This window comes from Mus caroli, chromosome 1 (genome assembly GCF_900094665.2).
Source record: "Mus caroli chromosome 1, CAROLI_EIJ_v1.1, whole genome shotgun sequence".
Lineage (NCBI taxonomy): Eukaryota > Metazoa > Chordata > Mammalia > Rodentia > Muridae > Mus > Mus caroli.
Genome location: NC_034570.1, coordinates 35,298,093 through 35,317,844, shown reverse-complemented (window position 1 = coordinate 35,317,844; position 19,752 = coordinate 35,298,093). Strand labels below are relative to the sequence as shown.

At 41.8% G+C, this 19,752-nt stretch overlaps 1 protein-coding gene across 1 annotated transcript in view; it reads right to left on the bottom strand.

The window, feature by feature from the left end:
• Positions 1-19,752, bottom strand: part of Slc9a2 (solute carrier family 9 member A2) — an 84,344-nt gene that overhangs the window by 52,373 nt on the left and 12,219 nt on the right. The window lies entirely within an intron of this gene.

The following is a 19,752-nucleotide window of genomic DNA, read 5'->3' as shown; positions in this document are numbered from 1 at the left end:
GTAAAGAACATCCCTCCATGGTCTCTGCATCAGCTCCTGCTTTCTGACCTGCTTGAGTTCCAGTCCTGACATCCTTGGTGATGAACAGCAATGTGGAAGTGTAAGCCGAATAAACCCTTTCCTCCCCAACTTGCTTCTTGGTCATGATGTTTGTGCAGGAATAGAAACCCTGACTAAGACAGACAGTAAGCACTCTCTTAATTGTGCTGTTTCCCCAGCCCCAAACAATGCAATTTTATACTTAAAACAATTCAACTCCATTCAGAACATCTTTGCATAGCACATTTCACTCCATTCTACTCTAACCCCAGTTAGTAGAAAAGGCAGTTGTTTTTAATGCTTTTAAAATCAAAAGTGATATCCAAGGCTCAAAGCCCTCCAGCCTCTCACCACCGTGGTTGGGTCAAGAGTCATCTTAGAGATGACTTCTGCTTTCTTTCTCTGCTGTTGATAAAAGATAGTAATTGCTTTATCCTTAATTTTAGGTCCTTTCATTTTAATACAGAATGTGTTAAATTTTTGAGAGTTTTATTTAAGAAAAAAAAAAAAACAAGTACATTCACTAAGAAGTGTTTGTAGTGGCACACGCCTTCAATGGCAGCACTTGGGAGGCAGAACAAGGCAGATCTCTGTGAGTTCAAGGACATAACTGAGTCCAGGTGAGCCAAGACTGTTACACAGAGAAACCCTGTCGGGGACAAAACAAAAGAGAACACCTCCCCCAAAAAGGTCTGTTAAGTAACTGTTTTATGAAGACTATATACCCACCATGAGCTCCATCTCTGGAAGAGTTCCCAAACAAGTAAAGACACAGGTGTATCTCTGAATTACTTAAGTCTAGTACAAGTGAGTTCAAATGGCTATAGCTATTTGCTAAAAAAAACATGCTCAAGGAGCCAACACTGGGCAGACTTCAAAGGCTAAACTCCTAAATAGGCATAAGAGCCTCACCAGAAAAGAAGAGAAGGAAATAGCTATCTCTTATTCCATGCAGGAGCCCAGTGTGCCTTTAAGATAGAGAACACTGGAGAAGAGGCTGTCATGGAATAAATGGGAGAGGCACGCTCACTGAGCAAGCACATGAGGGCAGTACTGAAAATGACTTATCCCATGGAGATCAACTGAAGGGTTTTTGGAAGAGCCTATGATTGCAAGTACATCACCCTAAGACACTTCAAGTTAGAGAATCAAAGCAGAATATGAAAAGGCTGTAGCTCTAGCCGAGGCCATTTCAAAATAACAGACTGCACAGGAGGGGACTTTGAGAGATGACTGGGACCGTGACACTTAAACCGGGAACAGGACACACTGGGCAGCTTCAGCAATGATGTTCAGTTGAAGCCAGCAAGGCAGCAGCAAGAAACTTCAGGACACTATGGCAAAGCTGTACTGGTGCAAAGATGATCAGAAAGTCACTATAGTAGTGGAAAGGGGGTCCAGATGCCAGGCGCACATGTGGTGCCCTCTGAAGGACCAAGTGTGTTAGCCACATCTGTGGCGCCCTCCTGAGGAGTGCCAGGTGTATCTGAGGTGCCCTCCTGAGGACCACATGTATGGCTCTCTACCACTGCAGTGACAGAGTGATAGAGATGCTGCCCTTTGACACCACTTCCCTCAGGACTGACAGCTCTTTCCTCACTTTTCTCATCTCTACACCTCCTTTCTCTCCACACATTCAGTCAATATGGTCTGCCTGCATCCGTATTGCACGGTGCCTTCCATAGCGAGGCTTGTTTAATGGGGAAGACTGCTCTGATCGTTGAGACTCCCAGAGGCTGACTCTCAAAACTCAACCTGTAGCTGAAGGATGGCACACACTTCCTTCCCTCAGTGTTTCAAAGAGAAATTTGTTCTTGCTCCTGCCTGTCCTGCCCTGTGAGACCCACAGGTTCTGAGATCTACTGGCTCTGTGGATTTGTAACAGGAAGAAGAGCTCACAGTTGAAACTGCACAGTCTGCCTTGAAAGGCCTAGGATTGGGGCTCTCTGATTTCTCACCATCACCAAATAGTTCAGAGATTGCTGGGGTTTTGCTTGTTTGGTTGGTTTTGGGGTGTTTGTTTGTTTTTATCTGTGTGTGTGTGTGTGTCTTTGGGGGTTTGTTTGTTTTGCTTTGCTTTGGATCCTCACTCCCACACAGGGCCCCTCTACCTTGTTCAAGTTGCTTTTCCCATGTACAGAAGGCTCTTTTCTGTTCACCCTTCACTAGCTCACTTCATTTGTGAAAAGGATAAGACAGGAAGCCATTTGGAGACAGGAGACTTGCAGATCTGTGTTCACTCTGAGCTAAAAAAGAGTCCTCCTCCAGTGTTTGGGAGTCTCCATCCCTCCCTTCCCTTCTGCCTTCTGCCACATGAGATCATCATCACTAGAGGCCAAGGGTTGGAAGCTTGGTCTTAGACTCCCAGCATTCAAAACCATGAGAAAATAAATGCCCAGTCTACAGTAGTGTTGCAGCACCAGGAATGGCCTAAGACAGAAAGGGGTCAAAATTTTAGGAAGGGTGTGCCACAATGCATTCCCAGATGCCCACCGTCAAGACTGTTTTAATAAGCAAAACTCTTTCAAACAGTGTGACATACTGTGTTGTGAAACTCCACGAGCTGAAGCAACTTAATCTGGAAGAATATAAAATAGTAATTTCTACACAATAAAGTGAACATCTGTATGTGGGGTATTCAAATGACCTATTGTGGGTTGTTTTATTACTATGGCCCGGCAGGCTGGAGTACTAAGTGGAATTAATGTAGCCAGTGGGTGCAGCTGTCTCCTGCTTATGGCCTCTGGCCCACTGACCTCATTGTGAAACGGAATGAGGAGTCCTCCAAAACCCCATCTCCCCACATGCTGCCTCCTTTCACGGCCAGCGTTTCCTGTATGATAAGAACATGCCAGCAACAGCCTCCTGGGAAATCCAGGATCCAAGCACAATCCATTGCGCCCTGGAACTTAGCCCCGGGCCGAGTCATGGGCCTTCAAAGTTGCCTCACTTGACTACTGTGCCAGTTCGGAGTGCACTTCCCCCACCCCTCATGCCACCCCCATCCCCACCCCCTGCCACTCCCCGTGCTCTCTCATGTAGGACTGTGGTTGGGTGACTAGTGTACCCAGGCCCTTCTCACTCATCAGTGAGATAGTGAAATAAATACCTCCCAGGTAAAAATCCTTAGCAATTACTGGGTTACAGACCACACAACATGGCGACTGTCCATGCCACTGCCAGGGATTGTAGCTGCCTCCTTCAGTTCGTAGGAAAAAGCCCGAGAAAACACTTGTAATGATATGCAGACAAACATCATGAAGCCTGGAGCCAAAGCATCACGGGAGGAGGCCTGCTTTCAGAGACACCCACTCCTGTTCCCGATGTTTCCTTTCCCTTCCCTAACTCAGAGACTCTGGGAGACCGAGGGCTCTCTCACACTCCGGAGGGACGTCCCTCCAGTATGGAAAGCACCTCCTAAAGCATCTATCTGAACGGAGGATGGGAAATGACATATGGGCTGAAGCAAGGGACAAGAGACAGAGATGGCGTCATGTATCCCAGACAGGAATGCCTGTCAATCTACGCACCGTGCCAGGGTCTCACCAAAGCCTCAGCCAATAGGAAACAGGCAGGGAAGCAAATAGACAGGGAGCAAAGAAGGAGGCAATCAGAACACTGGACCAATGGGACGAAGGCCCAAGGAGGAGGGAGGATATATGCAAATATGCACAGGAAGAAAATCAACCAAAGGTGAGATCCAGGGCTCCCCAGCAGCATCAGACGGGAACACCTGTGAGTCAATTGGGAATTTATATAAATGCTCATGTCTGTCAAAATGGATTGAGTGACTGTTTCCTGAAATAGGACAGTAGCTACTGAATCTCTCCCGCTGTTCCATGATCAAGATGGGATTAAGTGAAGGGCGGTCACAGGAGTCCTCAGTTTAGTGTCCTTCAGGGCACTGAAGCAGAGGCATGAAGGGCACATTGTGACACCATGGTAGACAAGACATTGTGTCCCCACTTCTATGCTTCAGTGAGCACTTGGAATCAGCTGATCACCAAAATGGGTAGTTTTTATAGTTTTGTTTTTTAAATGCTTTCCTAAATATCAGTCACACACAGAGTAATAATCACCATTCACGATGTGTGTGTTTCTCTCCTTGGGTATTTTGTGAAGGTTAAATTAACTTTAGTAGACAGAAGTCACTATGCCTGGATGTTCGATCCTCCTAGTATTAGTAAGACATGGAAGGGAAAACCAAATGAAATTGTTGCTCTTTTTTTTTTTCTTTTTTTCTTTTTTTTATGAGGCTGATATGAACAACTACTGAAATAATACTGTGCTGTTCAGAGAGTGGACAAGATTATCAGAATAGTGCCAGAGAGTAAATAGTTTTAGCATGTGAGCTATATTTTAGTTGGCCTTCATAGTGCAAATGAAGCAATGCATTATGGGTAACAGCAAAGTGACTTCCTGTGCCCGTGTTTCAATAAAACTTTATTCATGAACTTTGAAACTAGACTCCCACATAGTTCTACATGTTGCCATGTTCTTATTTAAATTTGGGTTTGATCATTTAGAAATGATCCTTAGCCCACGGGCCATACAAAGCCCATATTTGGGCTGCAGGCTGCTGTGTGCTTACCTACCAAGGTGCAGGCTATTTGTCGTTCCTGGTAACTTCTGTTTATTGTTTGAGGGGTATCGTATTTCTTTTCATTCAATTTTTATTACCAGCATATAAAACTAGGCAATGATAGTGCTTTAAATTTTTATTGTTTTATTTTTATTGTAACAAATCTCAGTAGGAGAACAGGACTATGCTCACATAAAAATACAATATACAATACTCCTCCCCGAGAGTGACATGAATTTAATCTCTCTTTACATATAAGTCTAGAAATAAATTGAGCTTAAAAACTAAACATCGGCATGGAAATAAAATCACTAAGATTAATTTACTGTATTTTCTCATTGTGGCTACCATAACCTGTTTTATCAAATTCTGGGAAGAGGGCAAAGGCAGAAAAAAAAGTACAAGAAGCTCCAGATAGCAGGATCCACCAAAGAGCAACAATGTAAAAGTCAGAATCAGAGAAAAGCATAGAAAATAAACCTAAAACCAATAACAAAATAAAAACCAACTATGCAAGGAAGGTTTTTACACACACACACACACACACACACTCACACAGACAGACACACACTACTCAAGGGAGACAGGGGATTAGCAGAAAGTAGTTGAGACTCTGGTTTGCTGCATTAGCGTGAGCTAAAGACAGATGCATATGTCCCAATTCCATTATATTTTTGTTCTATATTTTAAAGTGGATTGAAGAAATATATAATCGCATATCTTAGATGAACAAATATTTGCCAAGCTTGAGTTAAGCACAAAACAATCACATGTAGGCACCAAGGCAGTACTGTGCAGTGATCATGCCTGCCTGGCCCAGCCCTGGGGCCAGGGGCTGGCTATCCTCAGACTCAGTAATAGTCTCTGTAAGTCATGCCTACCTGATTGGGAGAAAAAGAGACGAGCATGGAATAAGTGCTATGGAATCTTGTTTTCAGGTATTGAAAGGAATAAGCAAGGCCATCTAAAGCTAAAACATTTTTTTTTATCTCCATTCCTATAGTAACTAAATACATACCTCCAGAAAAAGAAGTGCAGTAAGCAACTGGACAGACATAACAGAAAGAAAATAGTAGCATCATTTTAAATCAGATATTTCAACAAATTCTTATAATATAATTCAATTAAAAACTGAGTAGAGTGTACTTCTGAAAGTAAATCATATTAAGTAAACTACTAATCCAAATAGTTAAGACATGAAACAAATAATATACAAAAAAAATTCAATAAATAAAGGAGAATTAATTTAAAATATGTCAGGGATATATTTCATTAAAATATATCTTATTATTTAAAATAAAGATGTTCTATTAAAGATAATAAAAATTAATTAAAGAGATACTTAAAAACACACTACCAGGTATGTAGACTTGTCATAACATTTAGTCATAAATTAAAGCTGAAAGAGTAATTTAACAGTCACCTTCAAGCATAATTTAGCTCTATGTACACAGGCTTTCTTCTCATTGAATATCACCCCTATTGGGTTCACAAAGCACTGATCTTAATAAAATTATTGCAAACTTATAAAAATAGAAATGAAGTATCAGATATGGTTGAAATCACCTAGAGTAGAACTCAGATGCTACATCATTTTCCCAGATGACTTGGCCACTTCAAGGAAAAGAAAAGTAATGTATTTCCACCCAGGATGAACTTTGGAAAGGGACAAAGATGAGACTCGGTCCCTTACTCATGAGCATCTGCTGTCAATGAGGGTTGGATGAGTTAGATCACAAATATGCCTTGTATTTAGTGAATGTATCTCTAGTCCAGTAGATAAGATGTGCCCATAATAATTGATGATAGAAGAAAGACAATGATCAATGTCATCGTACAACGAGTGCCAGAGAAATGGGAGTGAAAGGCAGGTCAGATGAGGGCACATGAGAAAACTTCATGAGTGAAGGTGACATTAAGATTGGTTGATGGGGACTTTTTGAATTCCTCTAATAATGAAGCAGAAAGGGAGGCTCCGAGAGAGACTAGGTCCAGAAGGATGTGCTGTGACTGGTTTGGAGGGAAGGGAACTGTAATACAGAAACAAAGATCCACACTGCTAAGAATGTAAGGAACACCTGGTGACCCAGCTCTCTACCAAGGTGACAGGAATCCAGGAAAGAGATCTTGACATCGCCTCATGTTTATACATAGAAAAATTAGAAAGAAGTCACTTTCAGGAGACTGAAATTTAGAAATAAGGAGATCAAAACACCCAAAGAGGCAAAACAAATAAATACAATTAACCATCAGTGTAAGATGTTTAGCATAGCCCAAACTACACATAGCCCTGTCCACAATGCTGTGGAAGATAGTCTCAGCACAAGGAGGAGTTAATGACAGAATGAACACTTAGTAATAAAAAGGAACTTTCAGATAATAAGGATTTCCATTTCTTCATATACTGTGCTATTAGGATTGAAAAGTCATAGAATATTGCACTGGGGACATTTACTACAGTTTTGTGAATGATAGGCAGAAACTGGAGAAAGCAGAAATCATTACCACATCAAATTATTTTTGTTTCATCTAATCTACATTTCTTGTGACCCTTCACACACTAGTCATTACAGCTGGCACAAGGGAAGTACTGGCCATCCAATGGTAAGACAGAAAAGTTAAATAAATGCACAAAAGCAGGTGAAAATGGCGACATAGAGGAAAGAGGAGAAGGGTGAGGGAGTCCTTCTCATGTATACTTCACATCTGTGTGGTCCAGGAGAGACAAAAATCCTAAGTGAAGTAAAGGAGTCAGTACATGGTTTAAGTTCTTTCCACAACATTAATGAAAAGAACAAGAACAGAGAGGCCTTGGGCTGGGAGACTTCTGGTCGACCAGGCCAGTCTGGCAGGCACTCCGAGTGAAGGAGAGCACAATAGAAGAAAAAAACAAAAAAGAACAAGCAAATGACAGAACGTGTAAATTCTTGGGCCAAGAGAAGATTTTGGATCTGTTCTGAGAATAATGTGGAGACCTAGGAGGCTTGTGAATAGAGGCAGATATCGCTGGATTCATGATTGTAAAGGGTCATTCGGCTGCTATCAGTGCATTTTTGAACAGTTGGGAAGTGGCCCTTATGAAGAGGAAGGTGTGCATGAGAGAGGATCAGATCAATAAGTTTGGATACTGTTGCTCCAATGATGCCAGCCTGGAGAATCCTGGCCGGGGGTGGGGTGGGGGAGTCAAGGAGGGATCCACAGTTTTAGGTCGGCCAACTAATTATTGAGTAGGTTACTACTGAGATGGAGAACAACAGGAAGAGAGACAGAAATGCCAACCCGAATGTTTTTGAACAGCATCACTCTGCTTTAAAGATTTACCTAGAATAAATAGCAGGCAGTATGTATAGAACTCTATGGAAGAGCCATGGCTTCCTAAAGATGTGATGTCATACTTGTTCTGAATCAGTGCCATACACACTACCACCCGGTTTTATTGCACCATGAATAAATCATAAGAATGAAACCATAAATCCAGATAGTGGCACATAAAGGCAGAAGAATGTCTCATAAAGAAAGAGGCCAGATTCCAACGAGGACAGACAGCATAACTTAATTAGTGATACAGAATCATGTAGATAGCAAGATGTCACAAAAACACACAGAGACATTTCTTGTAAAGTTCAACTGTAAAAGAACTATACTCTGGGTGGAGTGCAGTTGTCCACACCTATAATCTCAGCACTTGGGAGGAGGAGGCAGGAGGATCAGCATCTCCAGGTCAACCTCAGCCACATAGAAAGTTCAAGGCTAGCCTAGGCTACATGAGATTGATCTCAAGACAGCAAACAGCAAAACTCCCAGGTAGTCATAATTTAAGAGGTGGAAGACTGTCACAGTGCAGAACATAAAGAATATTAAGGTAGGATATGCTTAGGCCTTTGTACTAGCACTAAAACGTACATGTATATCAGTAAACTAGAACCGAAGACTCATGGTCAGTAAACACAGCTTCAACCACTTTATTTTTGACAAAGATGCTGAAATTATATAATGAAGGAAATAAAGCCTCCTTGACAAATGATGTTAGAACTGAATGTTTGTGCACTGAAGAATAACAAGTAGGTCTTGGTCTCACACTCTTTATGAATATGAACGTAAGATGGATCAAAGACCTTCATGTAAGACCTGATACTCTGAAACTGCTAAGGAAGAGTGGGGGAGAACACTTTAACACCCGGGTGTAGGCAAGCACTGTCTGAACAGGACGTCAGCTGCTCAAGCAATAGCCAACAGTAGAGAGGTGAAACTTCATGCTAGGAAGCAATCCAGCGAGGAGGTAGCCTCTCTCAGAGGATGCAGAGTTAGAGTACAAGAAGAACCCAAAACTCTAATCAGCAAAAAGGGACAACACAATAAACAGGCTAATGGGAGAAACAGACTGTTCTCAAACAATCAAAGGAATGCAAGGGAAAACTGCATTAGGATTGACTTGCACCCAGTCAGAATGGCAGTCACCATGAAAACAAGTAATACTCAAATATTGCCTTTCGAGGAAGATATCTGAGGGAAACCCTTTTATGTAGTGTACTTCAGGGCAGGAGTTGTAAACTAGACCAGCCACTATGAAAATCAGCAAGGGGGTTTCTCAAAACACTAAAACAAAACCTGCCATGTGGCCCAGCTCTGGCACTCCTGTGCATACGCCTGAAGAACTTCAAGTCAGCACATCACAGATACTTATACATGGGTGTTTATCAGGAGTCACATTGACGTATGGGACATACGCCAGACAGACTCTTTACTACTATCTTGTCCAGGTAAAGCAGACCTGTGTTAGGTCTCTGATTGCCTGTCTCCACTGGCATTTCCTGGCTGCTGGCTTCTTCAGATCAGGCTTAAAGATTAGAAAGAAAAAAATACAAAAAAAAAAAAAAATCACACACAAACATAGAAGGAACTGCCTTGCATACTAACATCTGATTTTATTGCACCTTTAATGACTCATGAGAATGAAACTGTAAGTCCAGATAAGGGGCCATCAACAGAAGAATAGATGGAGAAAAATAGAATTTATTCTCATGGTATGGCTTTTTTTTNAACAAAACTGGGGCTGGAGAGATGGCTCAGTGGCTAAGAGCACTGACTGCCCTTCCAGAGGTCTTGAGTTCAAATCCCAGCAACCACATGGTGACTCACAACCATCTGTAATGGGATTGGATGCCCTCTTCTGATAGCAACAGTATACTAACATAAATAAATAAATAAATAAATAAATAAATAAATAAATAGCAGAAGAACAAAATTCTATTGTTTGTAATAAAATGAATAGAATAACTGAATTAAAAGACAGTCACAGGGAAAAAAATGTTGCAGTTTTTTTTCTCAGTTGTGAGTTCTTATCTCTATAGAGACATAAAATCAAGTATTGTATAAATAACAAAAAATAGGAATGATATAGTTTCAGAAGTGTCTAACATACAGAGTCCTCAGCACACATGTGGCCCAGGGTAGCTATGAATTCAGCCCAATGCAAAATGATAAAGTTACTTAAAACACTATGAGATTTATTTATTTATTTATTTATTTATTTATTTATTTATTTATTGTAAACAAGTTGTGTGTTTCTTGGATATGAACATTGCAGATGATAACATACCAAGGGAGCAGAGGGGAGTAATGGGAGGGAGTGGGAGGTGGGGAAAGGGGACCCCATCAAGTCAAGTACCTGGGGACTACGCTTGAAGTACATTATGTAGTTGCATGAAGCAGCCTCCTGTAACTCTAATAAAATTAAAATAAATACAAACAAAAAATTAATAAAAATAAAAAATTTTAAATGATGGTAATGTTTAAGCTCACCTTACTAAAAGTCTGAAAAAAATAAAGGGTAAGAAAATTAATGTTAAATGAAGATGAACAGATTTCTCTTCCCAGTAAGATGGAATACAAATCTCTCTTCTTATTATTTGTTGCACCTGAAATTTTCAGACCTTAACCATGAAGCAAAATGAGTGGAAATGATGGAAGGTGAGAAGAATCATGGCTCCAACTCTGGGTCTGAAAAATGGTGGAGCCCTGAGGGATTTTGTAGGTGCTTCCCAGTACCAAACAGAACCCAGAGCCACACCTGGGTCCCCTGTAGATCATCAGTGTTCTTAGCCACTGAGCCACCAGTCTAGCCTCTTGTTTGTTTATGGAGTTTTTTGGTGTTAATTTTTTTCCTTCTAATATCTTTACACTTGAACTAAAGAAGCCAGCAGCTGGGAAATCCCAGTGGATAGAAACAAGCAAAGACCTAACCCAGATCTGGGGACAAGAGACCTAGAAAGAATCTACCTAGAAGGAAAGAAATTTTTCAAATAATAATGGCTCTACTCCAGCCAAAAACTACAGAAGATCCTGTGGTCTTACCCCAGCAGGCCATCTAGATCCCACCCTCTGGAGTTCTGGAAGCCCTTGGCCTGGAGGTTAATGTGGCATCAGAGAGGCGGGATGTGAGATTTTCTTTTCTCCTGCATGGCAGTGAACCCTCTCCAGTCAGTAAAGCCAATTCCGAGGACATTAATTCCAGGACTATATTCCACTCTCAGCTCCTGCCCATGAAAAGGATGGTACAAACCCCCTAAAGCTGTGAAAGATGGAAAAAGACTATATCACTTTTGACCCTGGCATCAAATTATTTCATTAAAATCAAGATGGCCAATTTTATATGGTATATCGTCGTGAAGAAAATAATCTTCACTTCCATTTGCATCCCTCCTTCCCATTGTAATAAAAAAATGGTGTAAACGGAGCATTAAATATTGATTTAAGTGCATAAGTGCTGCTAAACAAGCAGGTGGAAGAGAGGATGCTTTGCTCGGATTGGGATTTGTTGGTGAGCAGCAGGATGTGCTAAACCAGAAAAACAAAATAAAACAAAAGAAAAACCCAGCCCTGACTGATCTCCTGGTGTAGAGCGTGAACTGAGCCTCTTTAAGACACTGTGAAGTCCGTTTTGAAATGTGTGCAGCGTGGACTGTTTAAAAGGGGTGGGGGAAGAAAACATGAGAACTGTTGGCAATTCAAAGGAAAATATAACATAAAAAGATGCAGAGCAAAATGAGAAGGAACAAGGATATGCTCAAGTAGATTACAAAATGATTCTGTAAAAGCCTTGCCTCCCACGGCACATGTGTTTATTCTCTCGATCTTCCTTAAATCTATAAAAATGCTCAGTGAAAAAGAACACAAGAATAGTTACACTATAAGAATTTTATAAATACAAAACTCATTGAGCTTTACCCCAAGCTAAAGGCAACCGCCTCTTTCTAGCAAGAGTAAAGGAACAACTTCTATCTCTTTAATTGCATGTGGGAAAATGCACTCTTTTTGTCAGTGTTAACTTGGCTGTCAAAAAATTCCCATTCATTTTGAGGGCACTCACATCCCACAGAGTAGGCTTAGACCCCTCCAATGTAACCATGCATGAAGTCACAGAACTGATGAAGTCCCTGTGTTTTGGATTTTTGTTTGTTCCATTTTTTCACTTCTGGGGGCTATGAAAGGCTACACATTCAATGGAAACCTGACTTTGACTATTGATCTTTTTTTCCGAGCAGCATGGCCTAGATTTCTCCTGTGAGCGTCTGATACTTAGTTCCCACTCAGCTATGTGGTCACAAGAGGAAACAACCAAGACTCCAGTTACATTGTTCTCAACCTGTGGGTCATGAAAACTCTATCTCTAAAAATATTTACATTAGGATTCATAGCAGTAGCAAAATTGCAGTTACGAAGTAGCAATGAAATAACTTTGTGGTTGGAGGTCACCACAACATGAGGAACTATATCACAGGGTCACAGCATTAAGAAGGTTGAGAACCACAGCTCTGGTTGCTATGTCCTTAAGCTAAGTTATTCCATAGATTAGGTATATTAATTGTATTTTGAATTAATGATGTTTGCAATTTAGCCTTAACTTATTGGGAACTAATACACTGTAATTGAGCGTCTGCAATAAAAACAAAATTTCAAGTCACATGACACATCTTAGGCTAGTTTATAACCTGACCTGCAACAGTGGACTGCTCAACCACATTACTTAGTCCATAGAGCAGTTCCACAAATGAGCTCATCTTTAGAAATGGAGAGATTTTTTACTAAGAATTTCCTATATGTCTTCCTGCAAAAAGAAAAAAAAGAAAAAAAGAAAAAAGAAAATCAGCAGAATTGGGACCCGTCTTCTATCACACACCCCACATTCACTTCTGCAAGATGTCAAGCATCAAGAGCTGAGCAGTGGTACCCTTTAGCCAGGTTAGGGTTCAGATGGTTCTACAAATCAACTGTTCCCACTCCCTTCATCCCTCTCCATCCTGAAGAGGACAGAGAGAGACACCTAGGAGGCTCCTGCTGGCAGATTTGTGTCTAAACTGAAGTTTGAGAAAACCAAGCATCACAAACTGCTCTGACTGTGATCCGGGCTGGCGTTGGACAAACCCTTGCATTTTTCTATCTGTTCTTTTTAGAATCCTAATCTTCATGTCCACAGGAATGAAGTGTAGTCTTTGCCATTCCATGCCTTATCATACAGACTTCTATCTCAGCACCTTGAACATGTAAGGGAAGGTTTGACTACTCATTACCCTAGGTGTCTCTCTCAGGCCTGAAGCTGCAACTGATTGCTCTATCAATGACGAGGCCACTGCAGGTCCAGGGCACAACAGAGAGTTAAGTGAAGTTCACATCCATGAGATTAGAGGACTTCTTCAGTGAACAGCCATCCTGGCACACACCCCCTCCATGTATAACAGCAGGAACGTAATCTGACCGCAGAGTCAGGGCTGGAAACAGAGTTTGACGTTTGACTCAGGCCCCTGTTGAATTATTGGACGCATGTAATCCTTCCTTCAATCTCAGTCTATTATTTGCAGCCAAGGTAATTAGAAAAAATTAGATCATATCTTAGAAGGATTTTTTCTTTGTTTGTTTGTTTACAAAGAGCTTGGGCCAGTGGATTAAGCATCTATAAAATGAGTCAGAAAAAAGTAATTCAGTAGATTTCTTCCAATATGTATAACTAGAAATTTTCTATTTAGTGTTTCAAACAGAAACTTGGTAATTCTCTTCACAGAATCAAATCTTTTGAATATGGAACATATAAAGATAAGTATGTGCAGTTACACACACACGTGTGTGTGTGCACTTACACACACATACACACAAGGAGGCAGGGAAGGGGGTTGGGGGAGAGAGAGAAAAATTACAAAGCCTTACACTTCTCTGGTTCATATGCTTTATGGAACTTCCTGCATTCATAACCGATAGAGTGCTTCCTCTCTTACAGAGGTGGCCAAAGATGTTGCTTTCAGCAATTCGATATGGGCAAAAATTGAAAACATGCTCCATTTGCCCTCTAATAACAAGGAACTCTTGTTCACACACTGGGATGTTTTGAAAATACTCTGCTTTGAGTTGTAACAGGAGAGAGGAGATAGTTATAGTTCCTAATACTGAATATATCAACTCACAGAGAACTTAAGCAGGAGCCCCCAGGACCAGGCTATCTTCTGGCATCTACTGCTCAAGTCAGATCTGTTTAACAAGTACCAGATGAAGGTCCCCTATGAGACAAGGAGCCTACACAAAGCATGCTGTAGAAGGAACAGTTCCATGGCTGGAGTCTCTCTCTTATAACTTAATGGCGAGGCATCGCTCTCTAGTACAAACCTAAATGTTTCAATGAAGTGACAACTGCAGTTTTCCAGGCAGCATCAGTACTGATTTCTAGGCATGCACAAAAGCAGAAATGATGGTTACTCTTTATTATCAGTTTGCCTGGGTTTGAAATGACCTAGGAGACACATTCTGGGGATGTCTGTGAGTACTTGAGAAGATTAGCTCAGGATGCAAAGAATGTGGGTAACACTATCCCATGGGCTGGGGTTCTAGAATATTAAAAAAAGAAGAGAGTGGAAATCAAGTTCAGGGCCATTCATCTCTTTCTTCTTCCTGTGGTCATTATATGGGCAGCCATCTTGCTACCATGCCGTCTCTATCTCTGCCAAGGCCCACAAACCATGACACAAATATAAAGCCCTTTGCCACTGTAGACTAGATGTTTTGTGGGGGCTTACAGTTAAAAGATTGTCTTGAGTTTCAGTGTCAGAGTTTATAGACTCAGGGGTTCTGTACAGGGTTGCTCATGATTACAGAAACTATTAGAGGTATACTAAATATATTTTGAATTATGAGATAACTATGAGACCTTTGGGACTGGCTGGCGAGGGAATCTTAAGATTTGAAGTGATGTGCTTGTGTGTGAAGTTGAGAAAGGGTAGACTTCTGGCATTTAGTCTTCATTGCCAGATTGGCCAGATTTAGAATCACCTAGAAGACACAGCTCTGGGCATGTCTATGAGGACATTTCCAGAGAAGTATCACTCAAGGGGAAAACCCACCCTGGATGGAAATGACACCATCTCATGGGCTAGGGACACAGACTAAGTAAAAATGTGAATGACAGAAGGAGGAAGCTATCTGCATAGGAGCGCCCATGCCCCAGCCTTCCTGACAGTGGGCACAACATGACCGGCCATGTCCACCCCACTGCTTTGCTTCCCTGCCAGCACAGACAATGCCCTCTGCTCCAAACAAGGATCCCAAAGAAGCCTTTCTCTCATTCAGTTCCTCTTGTCAAGAATTCTGCCCTGGCCCTTAGGATAGCATCTAAAGGAGCAGCTAACCAACATCTCTCCACAAGTACTGATTTATTTTGCGTCTCGATCTTGTACAAAGTAAACTGATTTCTTACCTTTCAACCTAAGAAAGCAAGCTGAGCTTCCAGCTGAAGGACAGAGGAGGTGTAACACAGAAAACAAAGGAGCATTGGGCTTCACCATCAACCATGGGACTCCCTTTTGATTTAAGGTAATTAATAGTTTTGAACTTTATATGAAATGTAAACCAATTAAGTACCTAGACAGGGTGGCCACTTCCTGCTGATGGGCATCATCTCAAATTAATCTACTCACGAGCCAGGGCTGAGGAAAGGCTGTAAGCACCGTCCTCTGCCTTGGAAGACGGCCAGTGTTTCCCACTAGCATGCTCAGACTTCTGCATTCAGCAGAAGAACATCGATTCTGTTACCATCCCGGCCGGGCACTGTGCACGATTCTCTGGGAGCACAGCACAGTGAAAGTGAAATACACAAGAGACACCTTTAAGAAAGCCCGGTAATTAAAAACAGCTGAGTGCTATCACACTCTAATCCGGCTCCAGAAAATAACAGTAATGACCCTGGATAGTTTGCAAAGTTTTCTGTACATATCCTCTCTGGGTGGGAAATGTGCACCTCTTCAAGAGGAGAAAAGTAAGCCATGGGTCCCCAGGGATTTTCTCATATAGCCAGGTGGGAAATGAGATCCTGTTGTTAAAACAGAGAGTGTTGCCCTTGGACAGGCTAAGTATTCTTACTTAGAAAAGTACCCGTCTCATGTTTCCTGGGAGAAGTCCGAGTTGAGGTCACTCAACTTGTGGGGAACCTGTTGAGACATTTTTATAGTCTCTAAGTTTCTCCTCCTGTTCCAGGCCCCCGACGGTGAATGTTGTGTCCGTGCCCCAACTCCACACATTTTAGAAATACCATTTGACAAAGGAGCTTAGTAAAAGAGAGCTCAGCCCGAGAAGAGACGATTCTTCCCAGGTGACACATTCCAGGGCAGTGGCATTTTTTATTTTTATTTTTATTTTTTTAATTTTTTTTTCTTTGGATGGAATGATAGAGCTCTGGTGTCCTTAAGTTCCACCTACTCTTTCTGAATCCGCCCTTTGCACCATTTAGCCAAGGGTAGGAGCTCGACTGGTAGGAACAGGATCTGAGTGCGCTTTAAGCTGAATTCAAAACCTTCCACACAGGCCAACAGTTCAAAGTAATTCTTACTGTACTGCTCTGGGGCAGAGGTTAGACCTAGGACTTGCCTTTCTTTCAGACCACATGTTACTAAATGATTGATGGGTTTCCTTGCTTGTATCTCAAAGTCCTTGTAAGTTATACAAGTTTTTCCAAGGAGGCCACCCCACCCCTGCAACCACCTTGGGTGGGAACTTTATTTTATGGTTGAGTTTTATTCCTCCAGGAGGCTGGCTGCTAATCAAGGTGACCAGTTACTTAAAATAAATAGATGGAAGTACAGGAAAGGAATCCACAATTGGCAGTAATTGCCGCTGAATCTCAATTCTCAATTAAGTGGTTGCAAGCCCTCGACAGCAGCCACCACAGGGGCAGGGGAGATATTTGTACTCTAGTGGTTCTTTGAAGGCCAGGGAGTGGAAGGTGGTGATTTGAGAATGGCCTCAGAGACCAAGATGTTTGAATTCTAGGTCTCGTCTCCAGTTGGTGGAATGGTTTGGGTATGTAGCCCCTTTGGGGTTGAACCACCCTTTTGCAGGGGTTGCATATCAGATATTTACATTACGATTCGTAACAGTACCAAAATAACAGCTATGGAGTAGCAATGGAATACTTTTATGATTGGGGTTACCACAACAGGAACTCTATTAAAGGGTCATAGGTTTAGGAAGGTTGAGCAGCATTGCCTGAGAGTGTCTGTACATGAATGGATCTCATCAGGAACACAAGGCAAGATAAGAGAAAGTCTCTTCTATCCCCAGGAACAGAGTAAATTGCAGTTGTGAAATAAGGGAGTAGAAAAGGAAGGGCTGGCCGTAACTGTAACATTGTAACCAGACAAAAACAAGAGGCCTGTGTGCCGAACCTCTGTGGAGGTAGCCAAATGTCTCTCACTCATACATAAATGACCAACTAACGGGGCCAAAAGCTGAGAAGGTTGGGCTGGGCAGCCAAATACAGATACCCAGGTGGGGGCGGGGGGTTGGGGGAAAAGAGCTGATTTCATTGGAAACTGCAAGTTCCTTGAGCTGCAGTGAGCATCATCTTCCAGACTGAAAGATGGATGCCATTCTACTAAGGAATAACAATGTCAGGAGTGAAAAATCACACAAATCACACAAAAAAATATACAGCTGACTTCATGAATGGACAGCAGTTATCCCATCTACTGGGAGTTGGAGGCAGGACGATCATGAGTCCTAGGCTATCCTAGGATACAAAACCCTGTCTCTAAAAACAAAAAACTAAACCTTCACACCCCCAGTATTCCCCACCCCTATGAGACTATGAATATTCTACCATGCTTAAGGAGAGGCCCATGAGATCCACCCCTCCCTCACAGCCTATAGGCAGCTAGTAGCTGTTGAAAGGGGGGGTGAGGGAGGGGAAGCCATATTACTTGTGGTGTAGCCACTGGCGAGTTGTTCCTAAGTTACTTCCTAAGGAAATAACCCTCCATTCTTGCTCATCACGCCAGCTTCATCCTATGCAGTGGGGCACACAGGCTGGGAAGCAGAATGAACTCTTCAGGAGTGTGGAAAGGATCAGAGAGGACAGTGAGAGATAGAATGGTCAAAGTATACACACACACACACACACAGAGGTGTGTGTGTGCATATATATGAAATGCATAAAATTCTTAAATAATTGCACATAGAACACACACATATATATGGAACTAGAACCTTTTATATAATTATATAGTTATAGTTGTATTTCCACTGCCTATGCATTATTGACTTATCCATGGACTCTCATGACATCTCTGGGCTGCCGGGGAAGTGCCAGAACCGTGTCATAGAGCTAGCTGGCTTTCATTGGGAAGGGCACACCTTGCCTGTGAGAGCCCCCAATGCAGAGCCTGGCTGCTCAGCCTTCAGTTTCCAAGGACAATCTAGTGACAGAGATGGGTGTTTTCTGTCTTTCCTTTTCATGGCAAACTACGCAAAAGTAGACAGATGATTTTCCTCATTTTCTCTTATGCAACGTTGGAACCTGAAATATGTATGACTTGGATAAAAGCCTATTCATAACACCACCAGCAGGAGGCCAGAACATCTAAATAAGCGAACAACTTTCTGTGGAACGAGCAGACAGGATGGATTTCTGCAGTGTGCTGTTATGCTTTGGGAAGGGAGGAAAGCATCTGTTCTCTCGGAGCCCAGCCAATGTGTCTAAGGTCTTGAAGACAGCAAGTTCAGAAAGTAGTGACTCTGCTGTAACCACAGCCGAGTGAAGAAGCTGTCATCATCAGGATCCCGCTTCACAGGTGAAATAAGAGAGGCGCGTGAGGGCAATCCTGTGACATCGGATTCATGGCTAAGTGAGTGGCAGGGCTGGGTCTCTGGGCACCAGAATTGAGAGGACCAGTCAGGTACATTCAAGAATAGAATGCCCAGCAGAAGCAAGTGGATAGGCTAAGATATTTGAGAGTGAAAGGCCAAATGAATAATATATGTGCCAGGACAATAAATTCAAGCCACAGGTGTCATACTGGGTGTACCATTACCTTAATTACTGTACAATGTGAGTTTGGAGAAACAAAAGGTTTTCTCATTATTATTCACCTACTTAATAATAGTTATTTGTTGGCTCTTTAATATGCACCACAAGTAGTTCCAGACCTTGAGTTAAATAGACACCATCTCTTCCTTCATAATGACCACATCTTTTTATGCACGTCACTTGTGAGTGCCTGAATGTGCATAATGGTCTGTCACACAGGATCCATATATGCAACAACAAAAAAACATATTTAGAAATTTTCACACTAAATATTCCTAAGAATCCACATTGTAGTCCATGTTCCTCTTACTTTGACTCCTTAACATATTAAATTTGTTTAGCATTCTCGCTCTAATCCACGGGAATATATTCCCAGATCTGTCTGAAATCAGAAATAGTATGAAACCCTATATGTGTATTATGTTTTGCATACACATTCACACTGACGATGAATTTGAGCTTATGAGTTAGACAGTGTATGAGTTCAGCAACAATTGCTACTGATAAATAGAATAGCTACAGGAATTTACTTGAGTAATTAGGTTGATGCAATTATTCTCTCTTGAAAGAAATAAGACCATTGAAATTAATGAGATGATTCATCCCTGACTATGCCTGACCACAGGTAAATAGAATTGTGGGATGTAAATCACAGAGCAAGGAGGGTTGCTGTATCTCAAAGCGTAAGCATTCTATACCACCAAAAAGAAAAGGCTGCATTGAGATCACAGTCAGCTATTGGATGGATCACACGGCCTCCAATGGAGGAGCTAGAGAAATTACCCAAGGA